We start from the raw sequence: 23,697 nt of genomic DNA on the forward strand, positions 1-23,697 counted from the left end.
GTAACCCTCTCCACCATGAGTGGACTATACAACACAATCCATACAAGGCTTCATCAACATTACTATGATATAGGAATTAGAGGAGATAAGCATTCTTACCAATTTCTTACCCTTTGATTATCATTGATCAATAATCCTTGTTAATCAACAATAATATATAGGGAAGTAGATATATATGTTTTAATCATAAATAAACCATGTACAAGCCACTTCAAGATCATACTATAACATAATACAAGGCATCTCACATGTACTAGGAAGTAGAGAGTCCTAGGTCATCAACTAACCTCCTTATTTTAGTTTGTCAATCATCATGTACCAATAATATACATTTATGGAAGTATCCAAATAGATATAAATCAAATCTAAATCATGCTTCATCTACTCTGGAATGAAGATCACATAATGTTCATTACAATATTCAAACTGTAGGCTAGAAGAACGTAGATCAATTCATGGAAAGAGTCCTTTTCTTGGATCATGAAGAGTTCATACCCACAATCCATTAATATCATCAATATAAGGCAGTAGATAATGACAAATATAATCTAGTAAAAATCAAACTATTATTGCTATAACCTTTAGATTATAGTGAACATGTTATGTAAGACATCCATGGAGAGTAGAAGAATCCTAGGCTAACCAAAATTGATCAAACATGAAATAACTTATTTACAATTAATCCATAATATCCAATTAATACAGTAGATAAAATGATCTCTACCCAATCGAATTCTCATAACAATACCATGAATGCGAACTTACACTGAACTCATAGAATATAGGCTAGTATTGTTCAAATCTTTTTACATGGATTCACATGGATAACTCATCAGTGATTCACAATCAATATACATACTAGACAGTATGCATAATCATATTAACATAATTTAATCACAATTCGATATGCATAAGATCAAGATCATAAAGCCATACATAGGCTAAAATCGAGTTAGTGAAAAAGCGTGGGTTCATCATGCAATCAGATCTAAAATCACGTCCAAATAAATAAATAATCATCAATACATTCATATTATGCTTTTGAAATCAATATAAGAAATTACCCATGGCTAAAATGAAGAAGAAGAACTTGATCATATTTTTCTCTTTGAAAAATTTGAGATTAACTCTCTAAATGGAAGGATAACTAGAGAGGAAGGATCACCATACCTTTATCTACTTTAAAATCTCCAAAACTTCGTGATTCATCCATGTATATACAAGCTCCAAGATTTTCTTGAGCTTCACCATCAATGGTGGTTTCTAGGGAGAATATTTTGTAGCGAAAAGGTTTAATTCATGGGAGAGGATTTTGAATGGGTTATTCACGTGTTAGCTGACTTATATCCACCTAAAAGAATCTAAATAAGCCTATTAGAATTAGGTTAGTATGTGGGATGAATTTTCCATTCACCCCTTAAAAAAAACAGATGCAGGCACCAATTAATATGCCACCATCGTAGGAACCATCTACTGGCCGTTGGTCAGTCGATGGGCCGTGCATTGGCTTCCGTAGATTGGTCCTCGTATAATATTTTGCTTGATAATTACCAATCGATGAGACCTCACCTACAGGCTTTTGGTTGACCAACTAGCCATCATTTGGTCTGTCGATTGACACTGCCAAGGCAGTGTCTCGACGATCCTTGGATCCTTTTTGTGGGTCCTTTTGCGAGGCCTTTTAGAAGTAGTAACATGATATTTACAACGTAAATACAACCCTTAAAATTTTTTGACCTTCCAAATGAATTTCACCAAAATCAAACACCCACAACTTGTCCAAACAGCCTAGGCCCCATCAAGACACACATTAAGCATCTTATGGGCTATCTTTCTAACACCTTGGACGTTTTTGGTTGTTTGACCTCCAAACTTCTAGAAAATCTATATACCATCTTTAAATATCATTATAACTCATTTTATGACTTAATAAGATCATATGATACAGTACATAAATACACATGGACACATGAGGCACATAGGTGACTAGTCGTCGAACGTTTTGGTCTTTCCTTGATTTCGACTTCCAAATCACTTCAAAATTTACACTCTACCTCTAAACAATATTATAAGTTCTTTTAGGACCTTATATCCTTAATACACTATCTCATTTTGGGGTCTTACAATATCCCCCACTTGGGAATATTCGTCCTCAAATGACACTTAGGGCTCTTTTATCACAACAATGTCTTCAATGCACCATAGAGAAGTTCATAACATTTATAAGAACATCAAATTATTTTAGAACTTAATGCACATAAGCAAGAAAAATCATTACTCAATCACTTTTTAATGCATCAAACACATAGGCTCTTATCATGTTTATAGGAGGAACATCCTTCTCCTAATCATAACATGGTCATTACACTTCAATTAATTAAGAGATCATCTATAAAGGACACACATAGGCAAATTTCAACAATACTCTAGAAGAAATTTAGGCACTCTTACTTCGATGCACATAGACTTGAGTTAATTGCATCAACAAAGATCTTCATTAGTTCGACCTATTGCCATGAAAGTCATACTCAACCATACCATGTTTAGTGGTGTCCATGGAGGAACGTAATTCTCCTCAAAACACTTACATGTATCATGAGTTCACACCTAAGCAAGGTAAAAGGTCAATTTCCTCTTAAAATGAGAAATTTTCAACTTTTAAACCAAGGAATGCTCATGTTTTCTTCCTAGTGAAGTCTAAATAGAAAATTACAGCAAAAACATCACAACAGTTAGGACATACATTTCACAAAATGTCATTTTCCAACATAGTACTCACCTTCACAATAATCATATTTTGAGAAGAATCCTACAAATCATAGGCACACACATTAATACTTAGCTACACATGCTTTTACTGCCAAGAGTGTGCCTACAATTATGCATTCCAAATCATAAAAGTTACTTAGTTTTCAAGAGACTCAACATATTTTATTTTAAATAGACTCAAGTTTTCATTGTAAGGCTAAACATTTAACCTCACAAGTAACTATTACCATGCTTCTTATCTTATCTCATGAAGTCAAATGCAAAACTAGCATATCAAGATTTAATTTAACATGAGAAAATGTGGATTTTATCACAATTTTTCTTTCATGCACTTGGAATCGCCACAATATCTTCAAGGTAATGCAATTAATACATACTAAACATATAAAGTTCATGAAATTCATACTTTATGCAAGACTTTATTCATGAACAAGCTTACTAAAAATTCATTAGATTCAAGTTCAAGTAAGAATAGAAGGACAAGATAGAATATATCTACAACCTTACTACTCCATCACCATCACCCACTTAGGATAGACACAATTTAAGAGCAACTTAACCCCACCTTAAGAGGATCTTAACTAAACAATTTTCATTTTTTTCTTTATCACATACAAGTGATTACAAACATAAGAAGGAAATTACAGTATGTCAATCATAGGAACACCAAGGTATTCTAAAATTCATCTTCTAAGCAATTTATCCCCAATTATCTAGTAACGTAAATCTCATTCAATGACATAAGGTTTTCATATAATACAACAGACACCAAGGTCATACATTATTAGATGAAGCAATATAGGAGATTTAGCCTTAAGGATTCTTTATTTCTTTCAATATTAAAGTAAGGTAACTTCTAGGTCAATCAAACCCACATCATCACCCTACAAAAATAAGAGTACTAACCATAATTTTAGGGAAACATCAATTCCACAACATCAAGGGACTCACCAACACAATAAGAAGTTAGAAACAATCCTACAACTCATCATGCCACAAGACTCTCATTCTTCAGTCCAAATAGAAAATCTCCTTGTTACATTAATTATCATGTTCATATGCATAAATGTTATACACATTTGGATAACATCTAATCAAAGAACAATTTCGTTGATTTTTCAAAAATCTTACAGTGAACTGTCTGTTACTACATCGAACATGCTTCAACATTCAAAAAATGGATCTTTTAGGCAATTGATGGGAAAAACATTATAATATGAGATACAAAACATTACCAAGGTAAGCATACTAAAATCACACCTAGGACTAAAACAATACAAAGGACTCTAATCCATACTACACAACTTATCAAAGACCACATGTAAACACGGAAACATTGAACACCTTTAAGTACAAAATCTTAGGGTATCATGCTTCCATAGGTAATCACCAAGAATTTCAAGTTCAAATTTTAGTATTAGGCTACCATCATGTACAACCATATAGTAAGAAATTATTCCCAAAAGAAACTCATTTTAACCATAATAACTTTTAACATACTTTAACTATATCATGACATACATTTCTCAATATAACATGCTATTTCACATAAATCTCATACTTAGTCATAAATGGCATCATCTCATCAAAACATGACAAATTCCCCTTAACACATACTCATTCAACCATAAAACTAAGATAACTATTTAAATTCACCTTTTCTCCCTCAAGCATAGAGAACAATCTCATCCAAGCAATCACAACTAAAAATACCACCGTACAAGAAAACATAAGAGAGAGATCTTATAAAATTAAGTTCTACAGAAAGATATGAGAATGATGAAGATGGGAAATTATATCATCCAATAGACTCTCATACCATATATTGTGTCACGACTCACAACTAATGATACAAGACTCTACTAGACATGGTAATATGAGACTTCTTGGACAATAAACCACTTTTAAAAACCTCATGCTCTGATACAACGTTTTTCACATTCGGAGAGCAGCGTACTTGACCTTTTGGAGGTCTTGTACAATCCTGTAGTTATCATTCATCGCATCGACATAGTAAATTTAGCAAAAAATTTAAAAATTTTCATAGCACATCATATGCTAGAAATTTTACTTTTTTTATATATATAATAACATAAATCATAATACATATTTAGACCCTAAGTATCTTTGCCATATTAGACTCAATATCATTAGGGACACGACCCTTAAATCATAAACATAAGTACAATATTTAAGACTTTACAGTAAACCATAACATAGTAAATCCTTGGACTTAAGGATTACTTTCCTTGAGCTTGGGAATCACATATCAAGCTCCTCACTTATATAGACATCTCTTTAAGCATCCATAACGTACACAGGAAGTGTTGCAACTTTTACGAAAATTTATGATTTATATGAATTGTTTGACCTTTCCTAATTGTTGAAATTTTTCAAAATAGTTGTAATATTTCCGATAGAACACAATAAATATTTGTGAATGCTGCCCTTTGTTATCTATAAATAGAAGCATTCCTCTAATTTTAAAATAATGAAAATTCTAAACCTCCTCCTCTTATTCTTCTTCTTCAGAACTAAATATTTGTGTACTTTATTCCATTTGGGTAAGTCACTTACATCATTGCTTATGTTACAGATCTTGGTATGTATTTTTGCAATGATTAATTTATACTTTAGTATTTCAAGATAAATTATAAGATGTCATAAATTTGATTTTGCTTTACATTATTAATGCTTGTTACCAAGTAATTTTATATATATGATATTACATTGTTTTAGTTTTAATGACTAATAGTTTTTAAATATTATTTTATAAATTCTGCGATACTAAATTTCTGTGCGAAGCGCGGGTAATTTTACTAGTAAAATTTAAATAAATTTCTAAGTCCCCAGCAGCTGCGCCAAAAACTTGTTTCTGCCAAATATACACGCAAGTGTATGAGGTCGCTCAAGTAATATCGTTTCTTTAGAAACGAGTTTTTGTTCCCACGGGACTTATGATCAACTTATTCTTTGTAACTTTATTCCACAACTCAACTAAAGTAACTTAACAAGGGGTTGAAGGTTGATTATTACAACTTTGAGTGATGCAATAAATAAAAGTGACTACTATGATCAACTTCAAATTGATGTTCCAAGCATGTCAAAGACGATTCCAAGGCTGCAACATGCTTTTAATTTCATGTATTAGCTCAGAAAATGAACTAATTAATTTTGGATATCTGGTTACTGATTTACACGGTTAATTGTAGGTCTCTCGACCTCTGGTCGCCTACTCCAAATTAGCCGCCTAACTACATTGTCGAGCTAGGATAAACATTCTAATTTGTGATCATTTATATTTTTATCCAGTTTCCTAACAAAGATAGTTGTTCGTTCGGGCATCACTCCTAAACACAAATCAACTCAATGTAAGATCAATCTTGATATATTCTTTGGTGTATCTACTGTATCCTCTCTCGTTTATTAGAATAGAAAAGACATTTTTTTCTTTGATGATCAAGCATGAAACACTAAAAAAAGAATATAAAATTAACGTAAAAAATAATAAAGAATTAATTCAAAGCTTTCAATATTTAACAATAAATCCTTGGATCCAACCCCAGAACATGGGCATTTAACCACTCATACTGTTTGAAAAGAGCAAAATATAATTTTTCATGTTATTTAAAAAATAAAATAGAGTTAGAGATTCAAAAACTCTTTCAAAAATTGAATTCTTTCTCTTCCACAACAAGAAGTAGTCGAACCCGTTACAAAAAAATACTAGGTCCTATTTATAGATTTTAGGGAAGAGTATTTCCAAATTTATCTCAAGAAGAAATCCTAAATAAACCAATGCCCCAAAACATACTCTTTGCCTTGGGCCGTTGCATCCAACTCAGGGCCTTATATGCTCGAGCTGCACTTGGAGTGCACCACAATGATATCTATGTACATAGGGCTTGGCTCGTCGTGACCTTGTTGCCTCACTGCTGTTGGTGTGCCGCGCCAACTCTTTTTATGGGTTTCACTTGTTTTCCTTCAATTCTTTACTTCCATAATTCCATCACTTCCTTAAGGGACCCTACAAAATAGCTAATCATGTATATTAGTATGCAATCATCAAAATCCTAAGTCAAACATGTTAGTTAGATTAGTGAATGTTCTTAAACTTTTGATAAGAGCTGGGTAATTTTTAGTTTTTTGGCATATGAATATTCCAAAGATCATATATAAATTAAGGTCACTAAAAACTCGTAACACAAAGTTGAGTTGAGCGTTTCCTTACCGATAATATTTTTATGTAAGAATTTACTAGGGTCAACTTTGTACGACCTTATCACTTTGAATATAAAGATTTACATGACTGATAAACAATCAAATTAAAGGTATTCTAATATTCCTTCCAATACTACCATTTCGCAACAATCATCGATTTGAGGAAAAAATTAAAGTTGTGATTATTTTAATGACATGATATAGTTTTGTGATGAATTATCTTAGAGGGAAACATTAAAACGGGTCGTTCTTGTATTTTTACCTCTAAGAAAACTCTAAATGAATTTCTTTACTAATGAAATACCCAAAACAATTAGGTTTTCATCTGTTAATCAATCATTATTTTCTCTATCAAACCCAAAGACAAAACCCTGAGGAAAAATCAAAGTCGAAGACTCCATTCAAGACTCTTTCAATCTTTTCCAACAATTCTCCAATTCATCCATACAATTATAAATCATCATAATTCTTGGCCATAGAGATTTCAAGACACTAATTAAATAATCTCAAGAAAGTTTTTCTTTAATGTTTACATTCAAGCTAGAGTTTCAAGGTTTTTAATCAAGTTCTTCATCAACAATATTCAGTTCTTTCAGGTATGTAAGTCTATCATTGTGTTGGACTAGTTCATCTTCACGTCGTACATCTATTTTCAAATCACTAAAAGAGTAATCTATGATTCTATACCTAAATTTGAGTATTTTTTAGATGGGTTAATTTGCAGTTGTTGAGTTCCAAATTTACTTTATATTCTATTCCTATTATTGTATTGTTATACATTATGCATTAAGATTCTTGTGTTGATTTGTTTATGTCTATATTTTAGCATAAACTGTATAAATAGAGTATTTCTTTTACATAACTAGTATCATTGAGTTCTAAGTATTTAGTTTTCATATTTTAATTAATATCCATGAGTTTATTCATTCATGTCAATCATTCTGCATGAACCCTATCAATTGAGTTATAAATCTTGAGAAGCATTTTAAAGATAACACTTGAGTTTTAAACTGAGTTTTTCAGGGAGTAAAGATGAGTTTTGAGAAAAATGTTATCTAAAACATGATTATATAACAATCAAGTTTGTCATCAATGTTAAAGCATTATGGTATCTAGAGTTGTCATCAATGTTAATTCAATATTACTTCCTAAGTTAGAAATGATCATAATAAAAACGCTTTTTCAATTTTTTTGAGAAAGAGGTATCAAATATGAATTAAGTAAGAATACAAGGAGCACTAAGTAAAGTTCTTAGTTTATACATTAATAAAAGAAAAAAATTATTTTTTTAATAAGTTATGAATTCAATGATATTTCTAGAGCAGTTACCTCTTTGAAGAGGACAGTTTTAGCAATTATTTCAAACTAGAGGAAGAGTATGTTTTTTATACATTGAACATGAGTATATCTTATTGGAATAATATTGAACACCGAAATGAGAATGGTTTGAGCAACTCACATAACTCATAAACAATGTACGTTAACGTAGGTACAAGATCATACTTTTAAGACGAATCATAACTGCTTTCGGACAGAGCTAAGTGAAGCAACATAGTTGAGTTGTTCTATATCCGGAAAAGGTATAGCACAATTTTTAATGCATGGGAAAGACATTGTATCATTATATAACTCATAGTTATGATTGTCGGTTAGAGAATCTCCCATAAAGAGTTAAAATGTACTTTTATTAGGTAGTTTAATATGTTGAGATTAGAGATGAATAAATATTTTTGTTTTGTTTTAAATATTTCACTTCTTTATCTTTTACATCTAGATGAGTACATATCTATTGCAGTATTTTTATTAAGTTATGTGTTATCGAAGTATATTACATAATCGTATATTCAATGAACTGATGTCATTCGACATGCATATTTTAATAATGTAAATACAAGTTTTTAGGATTCTCAATACGAGTCCGTTTAGATTTTTGTCAAATTTTGAGTAAGACCTACTAGCTTCTGGAAGACTTCAATTTTTATAACTTATAAATATTAGTTTCCTTGAGGTGTAATGGGTCTTATTCTGACACTCACCTTGTACTTATATTTAATATTCAATAAATTCCATTTAATTTTGACATTTAGTAAACTGCTTCAAATATTTCTTTTTGTTAATTTTTATGTATGTGTGAGTTAGTCTTCCGCTTATAGTTACGCAGGATAAGGGTACACTTAGGATCCAATAATATTTCTCGAGTGTCGGTGCTGTCAATGGTGTAGGGTTGAATCATGAAAAAATTTATATTAGAGCACAAAGTTCAAGTGTCCTACGGTGTGTATAGAGCATTGTCAAGTAGGATCTTATTTATGGTATTAGGGGACCCACTACTATAAATGAGACACTACATACATTTATGATACTTTCCTTCTTTCATACTCTAAATTTTGCAATCAGACTTTTGTTGGAAGAAACTTATTCAAAATTGTGTTTCTCTAAAATTTATTCGACTACCCTCATACTAAATGTAGTTGAAAATCAAAGCCAAGATCCTTATCGACGAATTACAATAACCAGAAGTCTTCAGAATGTCATGAGACTGCAGATTGTCGTAAGAGAAGCCCATTACTGCGATTAAGTGTTGAGATTCAAAATTTTTTACTCTTCTTCATATGATTTTTCCATTAAAACCTTAAAACAAGATATATTCCCAAACTCTCTTCTTCAAACCTTGTTTCAAGTGAGACTCTTACGAGGAAGTGTGTTTTAATGTTTGGGTAGTTTTTTACCCAAAAATTTAGTATGAATTATGATGTTATAAGTAGTAGTATTAAAAGTGCCCAGAGTTAGAAAAATGCATAAAGAGGTTTGGTAATCAAATAAAGAGAGATAGTGATGAAACGAATAATGTTGTTGCAGTCATGCAACTATTATTTTTTTAATAATTATTGTTCCTTTGTGAGTAGAATAAAGAAGAATAATCTTTTATAGATTTCATGATATGAGGTAGAGGAATAGTTACGAGTTAGGATGAGTTAGGGTATACTTTAGAAAAGAGGAGTTTATGATGAGGTTGCGTTGTGTCAGTAACGATCAAGTGTAGGTGTTGAATAAAAAAGCATGTGTATTCATTAGGTGATAGATCTAAGCATGAATTACGATTTTCGAGAGATCCCATGATATTAAAAGGTAAATACAACTAGTTATCCAATGATGTGTAGTAAATGGGTAAATAGTATTTAAGTTGTAAAAGAACGTGTGACGGTAAATTGTATGTTTTAAGATTGAGTGATAAAGATTGAATACTTGTCATGACGTTTTATTGGGTGCGTGTTTATTAATTTTTATCTAGTTGTTTTACGGTAGCATAGTGAGCAAGCAGTCATATGGATATCCTTGTATAAGGGAGTTTGAGATTTGGACTCATTTGGGGCATCATATATATAGATTTAGTTTCTTCAAATCCTTAATTTGTTCCATAAATTGATGTTAATTCCTTATATTCAGGTATATGGATTGAGGAACAAAGCAAGGACAGTGAAAAGCAAAAGGAAATAAAATGAACTGAAGAAATGAAGAATGAAACGTGTGTTGATCGCCAAGAGCACTTGGGGAATCGCCGAGTGGCTACCTTGAACGCCTAAAGTTCCTCTATTCCAGCCCTGCAGGACGAAACCAAATTGATGATAAAGAGAGATAGTCGGTTAATCGTCGAGCAGTTATGCGATGCAAAGGAAGATCACCCAAACTTACAGAACTTAAGACTGTGGTGTGCCATGGAAAAAAGGCAAAAGAATATACCAATGGGCGATTTTCCTGGTGGTTCGGCGAACCCAACATACTTTGCCAAACTTCCCTTTGTGTCCTATCTTTGGCGACTATAAATTATACATTAAAGAATTATTTTGGTATGTTTTTGGAAAAAATGTTGGTGAATGCTAAATTAGTTTTGGAACACTTTTTCCAATAGTTTTTGATAATTTTGAAGAATTTGGGAAATTCAATTTGGAGATATGGAAGTGGGTTTTGAATTTTCTTCATATTGAAGCATTGTAAAGACAATATTATGCTTACCCTGTTTATTGCTAGCCTATTCGGTAATTGTTGTTAGTGTTTTGTAATGTTTTGATAAACCCTAATTCTCGAGATATGTTCATGTAACTATTGGTTGATTCAATTTTTGGTATTGTTAATTATTAGTTTAAATTCAAAATTTAGTTTAATCATTAATTGTGGTTTAATTTCTAAATTGTAATTGAAATTGCTACTCTAATTTTTTGTTTTCGGCTTGCTCTAGAGAGAGGTTTTGGAACTAAGATTATTTATTAATGATTTGTAGGTATTAGGTTGAACTTGATATAGCTCTAGAGGGTTAATCCTAAACCCAATCCTACCCATATAACTTGAAATAGTGGATGCATTAAAGTATGGGATGTTCTTCTTTGTTATTGTAACGACCCGCATGTACCATCTAGAAGTTAGGGAAACCCTTGGATCGTTACAAGGCGTACTTGACCCTTTGGTGTCTTATACAAGCCTTTTAACTATCGTTCATTACATAACACATTAAAAGTAGTGCGATATTAAAACTTTTCACGAATAATTTAATAAAGGAAATATCATTCACAAAATACTAAGGAAGTCTCATCATCAGAAGCCAAACTTAAAGACACGACATAAATATCTTAGGGACACGACCCTTTACATTTAAATGATAATAAATAATAAGTCTTAATGATATAAACTAAGAAACATAGACTTTATCCTCGAATATATGAGGACATACCAAGTCTTGAGAGAGTAAATTAACCAGCTTTGCCTTCTAGACTTCTCCTTCTTGCCTCAAACCTAAACTTATAGATTATAGAAAAGAATGGTGTTAGTACAAAAGAATGTACTGAGTACGGCATATGTAAAAACACGCTAAAAGGGACATTTTAGTATAAATAATATTTCATGCCAAATTAGTAAAACCTTCATTAATTTAGAGTTAGAATAGTATAAGAATTATCATTTATCACATAAAATAGAACTCCCATAATTTTAGAACCAAAAGACACTTTACAGTGAACATCAAGCACATTACAGTGAAACATTGACAACATTATAGTGAACACTTTACCCCAAGCATAGTGAACTCGTTATCTTTGAGGTTTCCCTAACAAAGTCATCCTAAGACTCCGCAAGGTCAGACATGAAGGGACCGCCCATACACCTCCCTCAAGACACACCAAAGCGATCCTTAAGACTACCAACCACAGGCTTACCTCGGCCGGGAAATAAGTCCTTACTCTTGGCTAGAAATTTGAAAGACATTCATAAAAGAACAGATTGATGTAAGTACCCTTATCCAATAGAACTTATAAGTTACACTAAGTGCAACGTGAGAGTAGCATCCCATACTAATTTTCCCACTTAATGCTCCTTGAGTATTCTCTTAGATTAAGAACTCTACATTAGCCATTCATTACTTCATACATAAAATATAACTTTAATTGGTTTCTTTAACATTAAACATTAAGTCATCTAAATTCATTTTCAACTAATAATAACTCATTTATTTACTACATATAGAACACACTAAGACTTCCCTTTCGGAAGGTCTACATATTGCAATGGATTGATAGTGAACATACCACCATCTGCCATATGTAGTACGCTATTTTAGGAGACTTAGTTCATACACTTCATATAAAACTCACCAAGACTACCCTTTCGGAAGGTCTACTTAGTGCAATGGATAGACAACATCCCATACCACCACCTACCCTAAGTAGTAGTTTATTTTAGGAGACTTAGTTCATTCATTCTTATGTAGGGATTAGCCTAACTAACATAGACCATGAGAGATAGACATGAAATTCTGATACTACCCTTATCGAATGAGGGATCCACACTTGCCTAGGTAAGGGTCATTCTCTTATCTTTACATGGCTTTAACCAATAGCTACACCTATGTGGGCGCATAGTTAAGGAATAAAGAGATTGCTACTAAGTAACTCATTATCTGTTAACGAGGAATAATCATCTTAAGAGGTACATTCGAATAAAACATCTCAACTCAGTAAGTGTAACAACCCCTTCTTCATATCCCCTGGGTTCTAGGCATAACTCCCCATAGATTCTCATCTCAACTCACCCACTAGCATTCTCAACATATATACATACTTCATTTAGGCATAATCTATGGAATACATAAAATTAAAGCTTCATAATGCATATAAATATGAACCTCATAATTATAACTTCATTTCACACATTAGGCCTTCAAAGGAATACTCACAATACATACAAAATATAAACATATACAACAAGTAAACACCGCCACCAAGAAGGTGGACCATATCACTCAAGAGCATTTCCTAAAAAAAGCCTAAAAACATAACCAACTTACCCTTTATTCAAGCTTCAATCGCCTATAATAATTTTTTTAACAATTCATATTATCATAGCCCTTAGTGAAGAAGCTAAATAACACAAACCCAACGAAACCAAAACTCAAAGAATACAACATCATGTACATTTATCCCATTTCATACGCTAAAAATTGATTAAAAGATTTAACATTTTTTTATTGAACTCATAGTATTAATATCACCAAATAATACAAGACACAATATATTTGAATCATTTTAAACGTTTTCATGCAAGACCCATATTTAGAATCAAATATAGAACAAGATAGAGTTTAGAAACTAGTTTTTGAAATCTTTTAGAAATGACTCCTTGAATGGAAGACAATTGAAGGATGACTACCATAACTCAAATAAAAGTAAACCCACTGATTTTAATGAAGAAACACATCCACCACCAACCCTCAAAGTCCTCCCTTGAGTCGAAGCTTCTATCGGGTTTTGAGGAGAGTCTTTCTAGAGAGAGGGTTTTAGGTTTTAGGAAATGAAGTCTAGAAATAGGTCTTAGTGTTTGAAACCCCTTAATAGACATTAAAACCCTAAAATATTCATCCATGGTTTATAAAATACTTAGGGTGTATTTACCAAACACCCCAAGCCTTGGTAGAAAAAATGCTGCTTTTGGCACCACCACGTACGCCCACCCAAAAAATTTATTGTCTCCCAATCGTCGCCCCTTAGATGGGGTCCGTTGATTGGGAATGCAACTATAACCTATGCAATTTTGTCTATCCTTGCAGGTCCAGTCGAATCACAGGGTTGACGGGACGTTGGTTGACCAACGGTCCCTTCCTTGTGGTCGTTGTTGGTCACTACTTGGCAGACTCCTGCCAAAAGGATGGGGTAATGTTCTAGGGGCCCTCGTGGGTCCTAGGTGGAGTCGTGCACAGATGTTAAAACCCTACACATATTCATATAGTTCTTAGTAACATTTCACATCAATTTCGATAAAACAAACACGTAAAACTCACCAAAACACATGAGGACACAAAAGCACAATCTAAGGCATATCTTCCGAACGTCATGGACGTTCTTGGGCGTTTGACCTTCAAACTTCACACACTGTCTAATAAAACCATTATGAATCATTTTACACAAAAATAACTCATGAAACATTCACGAAACTCTAGTTCACCTTAGTTCATTTTAGGGTGTTACATTCTCCACCACTTAGAACAACATTCGTCCTCAAAAGACATTAAGATCTTTTAAGAACATTAAGGACTTACTAGTAGCATTTAACACAATATCAAGGCTCAAGAATTCATACTCAATGCACAAAACTTACAAGGAACACAACCTAAACAATGACAAGCATTTTCTATGTAGGACAAGCAACTTTTTTGAAGTAATTTCCACACTTCAAAACACATTCTAATTCTTCATTTATGGAGGAACTACCTTATACAACATTAAACATGATATTCAACATCATTCTTAAACACATTGAAGACATTGTTCATGAAAAATGATGTTTCTCAAATTTTGAACTTCTTACATTGAATACAAAACTTTAATAGTGGAACATGCTAAAAAAATCACCTAAATCCATCTTTCAAGCAATTCTAAAATTAAGTCATGACCACATAGAGAAAAAATCATACTAACTCACATTATAAGATGATAACACAACTTTGATGTTATTAAGCAATATCATTATCTACACCTTAACAAGGGAAATATAGGTTGAATACAAATCCTCCTAATGTAATCATGATACCATCAAGACCATGTAAAACATCGTACCATGAAAGGCACTCATAACATAAAGAAAAATGCAACTCATGATAATATGCAAGACTCTTAATCATTACAAAACTACCAAGTATTTAGGTCTCAAGCCTAAATAAGGATAGAAGGAAGGATAATGGTATCAACCACCTTTCTACCTAACTCATTCTCTCCCACTTGAAGTAAAGACGTCTTCAAGATCTCATACTTCAAAGTACCATTATACCTCTCACAAGGTAGGAAAACACACTACCCTCAACTCATGTACATCAAGACTAACATCAACCTTACAAGTCAAGCATAAAACTCTTCTCTTAGGTTTCAATTTTAATAAACTCCCTTAAACATAACCTCATTCAACCCTTAGGCACCTCATAGCTCAACCTCATGAAATGGAAACTCCTTATTTCTTACAACACTACCACATTCTTTCAACACTCCTCAAATTTACACCTTAGTTCTTCTACTATCATTGCACACAATCATAAGATATCTCATTCCCCTCCAAAAAGGATTTCATTCAACCATTTCAATTCTTACCACACTTAGAACTACATCACCATATAATTTCAAATCACTATACATCCAACCTCATAAGTCACAGATATCCAAGAATGACATCACATCACAATCCTCAAAACTAACCTTCATATTTCCTTTTCTAGCCACAAAACCATCATCAGCACCAAAACTCACTTTTCTCTCCCTCAAAATTAGAAACATCTTGCATTTCGAGTAAATCGCATCTAGAAAATCCCCAGACAAGGGAAAAGAAGAGAGAGAACCTATGGAGTTAATTTCTATGTAACAATACATGAGTGATGAAGAAAGTGAAACCACACTGATAAACAAGACTCTACTAGACGTGGTTGGTGAGACTTTAGACGCTAAACTATCTCCCATAATTGTATGCTCTGATACAAAGTTTGTAACGACCCGAAAGTACCCCCTAGAAGTTAGGGAAACCCTTGGATTGTTAGAATGCATAGTTGACCCTCTGGGGTATTATACAAGTCTTTTAACTATAGTTCATTACATAAGACATGAAAAGTAGTGTTGAATTAAAACATTTCATAAATAATTTAATAAATGAAAGATCATTCATAAAATACTAAGGAGGTTTCATCGTCATAAGCAAAAATGAAAAACACAAAATAAGTATCCTAGGGACCCGACTCTTACATTTGAAGGAAAATACATAATATGTCTTAATGATCAAAACTAAGAAACGTAGACTACGTCTTAAAATATATGAGGACATACCATGTCTTCAGAGAGTAAAGGCCCAAGCTTTGCCTTCTAGACTTCTCCTTCTTGCCTCCAACCTATACTTATAGAGTATAGAAAAGTATGGGGTTAGTACAAAACAATATGCCTAATAGGGAATATGATAAACCATAAAAAAAGGGACATTTTAGTATAAATAAGCTTTCATGCCAAATAAGTAAAACATTCATTATTTTAGAGTTAGAAAAGTATAAGAATCATCATTTCTCATATAAAATAAAACTCCCTTAATTTTAGAACCAAGAGACACTTTACAGTGAACATCAAGCACATTATAGTGAAATAATGACAACATCATAGTGAACATTTTACCCCAAGCATATTGAACTAGTGTCCTTTGATATTTCCCTAAAAAATTTATGCTAAGAATCCCTAAGGTAATACAAGAAGGCACCACCTATACACCCCCTTCAATATATACCAACAATCCTTAAGACTATGAACCATAGGCTTACCTCGGCCAGGAAACAAGTACATACTCTTGGCTAGACATTTGAAAGACATTCATACAAGAAGGACTTCGTGTAAGTACCAGTCTCCAATAGAACTTATAAGTTACACAAGGTGCACTGTGAGAGTAGCATCCCATACTACTATCCCACTTAGTTCTCCTTAAGAATTCCTTTGGATTAAGCACTCTATATTTGTAATTCATAACTTAATTACATAAAATTTAACTTTAACTTGTTTTTTTTACATTAGACCTTAACTCATCTAACTTAATCTTCAAATCATTATGACCCATTCATTTACTTCATATAGAACACACTAGGAATCCCCTTTCGGAAGGTCTACTTAGTGCAATGGACAAATAGCGTCCCATAACACCACCTACCCTAAGTAGTATATTCTTTTTGGAGACATAGTTCGTACACTTCATATAAAACACGAAAAAAATCCTCTTACGGAAGGTCTACTTTGTGAAATGGATAGATAGAGTCCCATACCATAATCTACCGTAAGTAGTTCATTCTTTTAGGAGACTTAGTTCATTCATTCTTTTGTGGGGTTAGCTTAACTGACTTAGACCATGACAGCTACACATGGAATCTCGATACTACATTTATCAGATGAGGGATCTCCACTTGCATATGGTAGGGTCATTCTATTAGCTTTTACATGGCTTTTCCAATAGCTACACCTATATGGGTGCATATATAAGGGATAATGAGATTTCTACTAAGTAAATGATTCTCTACTAACGAAGTGTATCCACGCCTTCTTCATATCCTCTCGATTCTGGGCATAACTCACCAATGATTCTCAACAATTTATACTATAGATTAAGGATAGCTAGTGGACACTGCATCTCAACTCACGAAGGGTATCCATCCTCCTATCTATCTTAGAAAGCTTTTGCAAGATAATGATTTTTCTCCTAAACATTTCGTCTCAACTCACGAAGAGTGTTCACCCCAAAACTCCCCTTAATCGCAATTACTAACTTAATTCATTCATTTAAGTGGGACTGTGTGTACATTCTAGCACACTTTGCACATAATAACCATTTAATTAATATTAAATTCTACACATGATACCACCTTCATTAATCATTTCTTACACACTCGCATGCTTAACATTTATACATACTTCATTAAGGCATGATCTAACCAAGACATACAATTCAAGCTTCATAATGCATATCAACATAAACCTCATCATTATCACTTTATTTCACACATTAGGCCTTCCAATCCATATTAAAAATACATACAAAATATAACCAAATACAACAAGTAAACACCCCCACCAAGAAAGTGGGCTATACCACTCAAGAGCATTTCCTAAAAAAAAGCTAACAACATAACCAACTTACCCTTTATTCAATATTCCATCACCTATAATAATTTCTTCAAAAGTTCATCATAATACAGACCTTACTACAGTAGGTAAATAACATCAACCAAAAGAAACCAAAGCTCAAAGATTACAAAATCATGTTCATTTAAACCATTTTATAGGTTAAAAATTGATTAAAAAAATTTTAACATGTTTTCATTGAAGTTTAAGAATTAAAGTAACCAAATAACACTAGAAATAACATATATGAATAATTAAATACGTTTTCATGCAACCCAATATTTAGAATCAAAGATAGAGCTTGAAAACCCTTTTTGAAATCTTTTAGAAATTACTCCTTGAATGGAAGAAAGTTCAAGGATGAATAACACACCTCAAATACAAGGAAACCCCAATGATTTTGATGAAGAAACACGTCCACCACCAGCCATCCAAGGCCTTCCTTGGGTCCAAGCTTCTATGGGTTTTAGGAGAGTCTTTCTTGAGAGAGGGTTTTAAGATTTAGGAAATAAAATCAAAAATTTTGTCTTAGTGTTTGAACCCCCTTAATATACCTAAAAGACCCTAAAATATTTATCCATGGTTCATACAAGACATGGGGTGAATTTACAAAACATTCCAAGCCTTTGCAGAAAAATTGCAGCTTTTGACAGCACACTCTACGCCCACCCAACAAGTGGACCATCAATTAATGCCAATTAGATGGGGTTCATTGATTGGGACTACAAATCTAACTTTTACACCGTTTTCTAGCCTTGCAGGTCAATCGACGCCCAAGGATGATGGGCCGTTGGTTGACCAACGGTTCGTCCCTTGTGGCCGTGGTTGGTCACTACTTGGCACCAAAAGGATGGGATCCTCTTCTAGGGCCCGTTGTGGTTCTAGGTGGGGTCGTACACAGATGTTAAGCCCCTAAACATAGTTTTCGAGGTCTTGGGAACATCCCACATCAATTTCAATTAAAAAGAACACGTAATACTCAATATAACACATGAAGACACACAAGCACAATCTAAGGCATATCGTCTGAACGTCCTGGGCGTTCTCGGGCGTTTCACCTCCAAACGTCAACAAACTTTACACACTGTCTAAAAACACAATTATGAATCATTTTAATAAAAAACTAACTCATGAAACATTTAGGTAGCTCTAGTTCACCTTATTTCATATTAGGGTGTGATAGTTATGCTATTTGATGTATGAAAGAAATTACTTTATTATAGATAGGTTTTAAATAGAAAGCTATCTCCCTTATAGTCTATCCTACTCACTGGTTTTTAGTTGTTTACTAGTGGTTGTAATTACACATATGTCAAAGTTTTCCTGCAATTGATAACATTATGAAAAATCCTCTCCTTATTATTATTTCAATATGTTTGTTAATGATGTGTAGTTCATCATTGAACACTAAAACACCAATCTAAAATTATTCTCACCCCTTTTAATTTTTTTCATGCATTTTTCACTAATTTCTGTTCCTATGGTTGATAAGACCACATTTGTACTTCCTATTTGAATTTGAACACATATCGTTCTATATGGGATTCAAGCCTAACTCAAATGTTTGGTTATAAACTAAATAATTATCAGTTGTACCTAGAATAAAATGAGGTGTGTTTTAAATGTTAATCAAAATGGTGCCACTGTCGACAAGTGGTATTGTTTAAAATTCTTAAGGTGAAGTTGAATTGTTATATTTTTAGTGATCAATTAATAAACTTATATTTTACTTTTTGGTTTTGTGTTTCTTGTGTTAAAACAAAGGAGGAGATGAGCGCAAACAGAAGCAATGGTAGCCAAATGGTTCACAAAAATGATGTTGGGAACTCGAACAATGTCAATGATGTAAACATCAATGACCTCGTTCAAATGGGTGGTGTTGAGGAAATTCAATTACTTTTAGGCAGAGGAAACATTGTTTTTTCATTCATAAGTACCATGATTCAGTTCCTACACAGGAAAGGATTATTTGGAAGCTAGATTTTGCGGATTCCCATTAGCATATCAGAAATTTTGTTGATGTGTGTTGAGCAATCTATTTAGGAATATATCGCAAGAATCGACCTGTCTAAGGTTGTTCACATTTTCTCTAATGGGTGAGGAATGAAATTGGGTGAATGAGTTGCTAAGAGATTTCATCACTTCTTGGATGCCGCAGATCACAGTGTTCCAAGTGACATTATATCCCCTATGGAAGATGATGACTCTTAGGGATAGTAACTAAGATTTTCAACGCTTGGAGGGTAGGCAATTCCACTAAACGTGGTTGAGGTTTATAAAGTTGGTGATGAAATTTCCAACAAATGAATTGAAAAATAATGTGGTGCTTCTATACTTTTATAGGAGCCTTGATTTGGTTAAAAAAAAAAGGAGTTACAACATGTTCCTGGTGGTATAATGAAACAAACCTATGAAGTAGCTTCCAAACTTCTTGATTATATCACCATGATGGACAGGGCAGGGAACTCATGAAGACCAAATCTTTTCTCTTAATTTTAGAATACTAAAATAGAAAATTGAGAAGGATCCAGAGACTTACAAAACATGGCAAAAATGATTGATCGAACTGATTTCTTCGCTAAGAATTTCATGTGTGTTAGTACAAGGAGTGTTAATATTGTTCGTGTTAGTAGAGTAAACTCTAATGATGTATATTGTGAAGCAATGTACAATGACGAAGTGTATTTCTTAGATAATCAAGAAGTAGGTTATTGTGCAAAATACCCAAGACTGGGTGGTAATCAAGGTTGGACTAGAGATGAGGGCTCGTGAGACTGTCACAATTATAAATGTGACAATAACACCACTAGGAAGGAAATAGAAGATTGAGAAGGATATGTATTATCCTCCCCATGAACATGAAAAGACTAAGGAATCTGAGGTTGGTTTTATGAAAGACATGTTGTCTCGCATTATGAACAATGTTTAAGGGTTCGGCAAAGTACTAAATTAAATGAAAGTGGATATCCTGGCTCTCAATCAAAGGTTAACCTCTCACTAAGGCTCTATTAAGAATCCAAAAACCCAGATGATTTTAATTTCATCACATTTCAAACAAAGATAAATAAAAAAAATTATTCTTCATTAGGTACGTTTGTCGTGCCACAATATTAACTAAGGTTCATGATGCTAAGCAACCTATGTTTTTAATGCATTAAGTTTTGATTCTGAATAACTGGTGTTGATTTTGTAGATTGAAAAGTGAAGTGTGTTTGAGAATGTGCAGTTTGGCGAGAAAAAAGTCTAGTCAGCTACTTGCCAAAAAGATCATTGAGCCTGACATGGACCGCAATTGGACCCACAAAACATATAACGCAGTCTGTAATACTCGGCGAGCCAATTGCATAACCGACGACTCTTTGAAAAGGTTAAGGAATCTTTTTTTGTCCATTGTTTGGATCCCAAAATCGACTTGATTTCATGTAATACTCTGCGGGGTCAATTACCACTCATTGCATCGTTAAGTTGTTTGCGTGCTCTAATAACACGACCAAAAGGGTCACAATTTGAAATGTTTTGAAGTCCAAATGGGTTACATTTTCAAAAAATTTCATATTCACTCATTTGTAACCCTGTACGCTCTTACCCGAACTTTAGATCTTTCGTATTTTACTATGTCGTTTGCTTTTTGTGGTTGATGTTGTACTCAAAATCAGAATCCTAGTTTTTCAAATTATCTGTTCGGCATTAAAGTTTGTTTCCCGAACCCCTCACCTTTTATTAGAGGTTGAAATAAAATTTTTACTGTATATATGTATGACATACGTTAGGCAAATGTTTAAATCGCGTTTTATGTGTCGAATTTCATCTTTTTTTAACTTGTGCCTAAATGTTTAAATTGATAATTTTCCTTTTTATTATGTTAAAATTGATTAAAAATTGCTTAGTTGTGGTTAATGTGTATTGGATAAAGTTTGGGGAAGTCTTAGTAACACAGAATTGTGCCAAAATTACATAATTCTCCTAATAATGGTGCATTTTACATCATTCTTAAGGGAAAGATTTGTCAAACGACCAATTTATGTCAACTCAGGGGAAACCTGAGTACCACAAAGGTATGGTTATATGGGTGCGGTTTTAATGAAGTGGTGTGTGAATTTGATTTTGATTTCGGGTTGTAGGCTTGATTTTATAAAATAATGTTAAAAAATTGGCACGTTGGGCAATTTAGTGAGTAGGGTTGAGCTCAAAAAAATCATGGCATTTTGCCAAAGCTCCCCATTATCTACTTTTATTTCTTTATTTGGATAAGTTGTGTGTGAAACTTTTGGTGAGAAGCCTAATCTCTCTGAGTTCACTCAGTAACTCAGTGAAAGGTTTCCTTGATCGCTCTATCTGCACCTCTAACACCTAAACTATTCTTTAATATTCAGCAAGTTTTCCTAAGCTTTTCGTGTGGTGTTGACGATTCGTAAAACAGCCCTGAACATCGCCGACATGCCTTATTTCTAGAAATTTTCAAGCTAGTTTTTCGGCAATCCCAATCTAGCTCACCTAAAGACTCGGTGGTTCACCGACTTGTTTGGCATGTCTTTCTGCAACATGATTTATGCAATTTTCTTCAATGATTTCTAACACTATTCGATTTTTTTGCAGATATTGCTAGAACTAAAGTACAAGGACAAGAAATGCTTCCCAACAAGAGGTCAAAAGAGATCTTCATAAATGAGGATGTTGCGACATGCAAAGCTAAGTCAGCCACAATTCATACCACAGGTGGGAAAGGCAACGGAAAGGGGAATGGTCAGACAACTAAATCATCAGAGGTCAACTCTAATAGTGAATGAGTCTATGTTACTCACCTTAGAAAATCTAAAGCAATGGGGAACACTTTAATCCTTAGCCACTCATCTCCGATCTTTAGGATTACCGACTACTTTTGGCCCAGAGAGTTTATACGTACTCCAAGAGGATGCATGATCCTTCTAGGATCCGAATGCCTCATACTACTACTCCTCTAGATCAAGATCAGACAATGGTCTGACCACCACATGTATATGGTCCTCCTACGTTGTCTCTCAACAGACTAAAGGTGGAGAGATTGAGAAGTATTATTATGGAGAAGCTATTTTCCATATATGGTGTGGTGGAAAGATATCTGAAGATATGGAATAACTTAAAATCCTATAAGTTCAAGATCTTTACTAAACCTCTAGGTCCCTACATTCCTAATTGGGTCTGGGAGTTCTACTCAATATATTGAGCCCTGGTACCACAAGTAATAGAAATTATGCGACCTTTCAACTAGTGGAGTATGTAGCTGCCAGGGGAAGAAAACTAAAATATCATGGTGACAATATAAACGATGAATTGGAATTCACTAACAACATTAATGATAACTACCATAGCATTATTAAGCCAATGTTTGAAGGATATGAAAGGCTAGCTGGCCCCTCTTCATTCTAACAATTTCCTTGGTGGATAAAGTTAGGAGTGAAAATAGAGATGAAACGCCTTAATGTAGCATTGAAGTGTTGGATCTGCTCCATTACTAGAACAATAATTCTATCCTATAACGATTCTATCCTCTTTCACG

This window comes from Solanum lycopersicum, chromosome 4 (genome assembly GCF_036512215.1).
Source record: "Solanum lycopersicum chromosome 4, SLM_r2.1".
NCBI lineage: Eukaryota > Viridiplantae > Streptophyta > Magnoliopsida > Solanales > Solanaceae > Solanum > Solanum lycopersicum.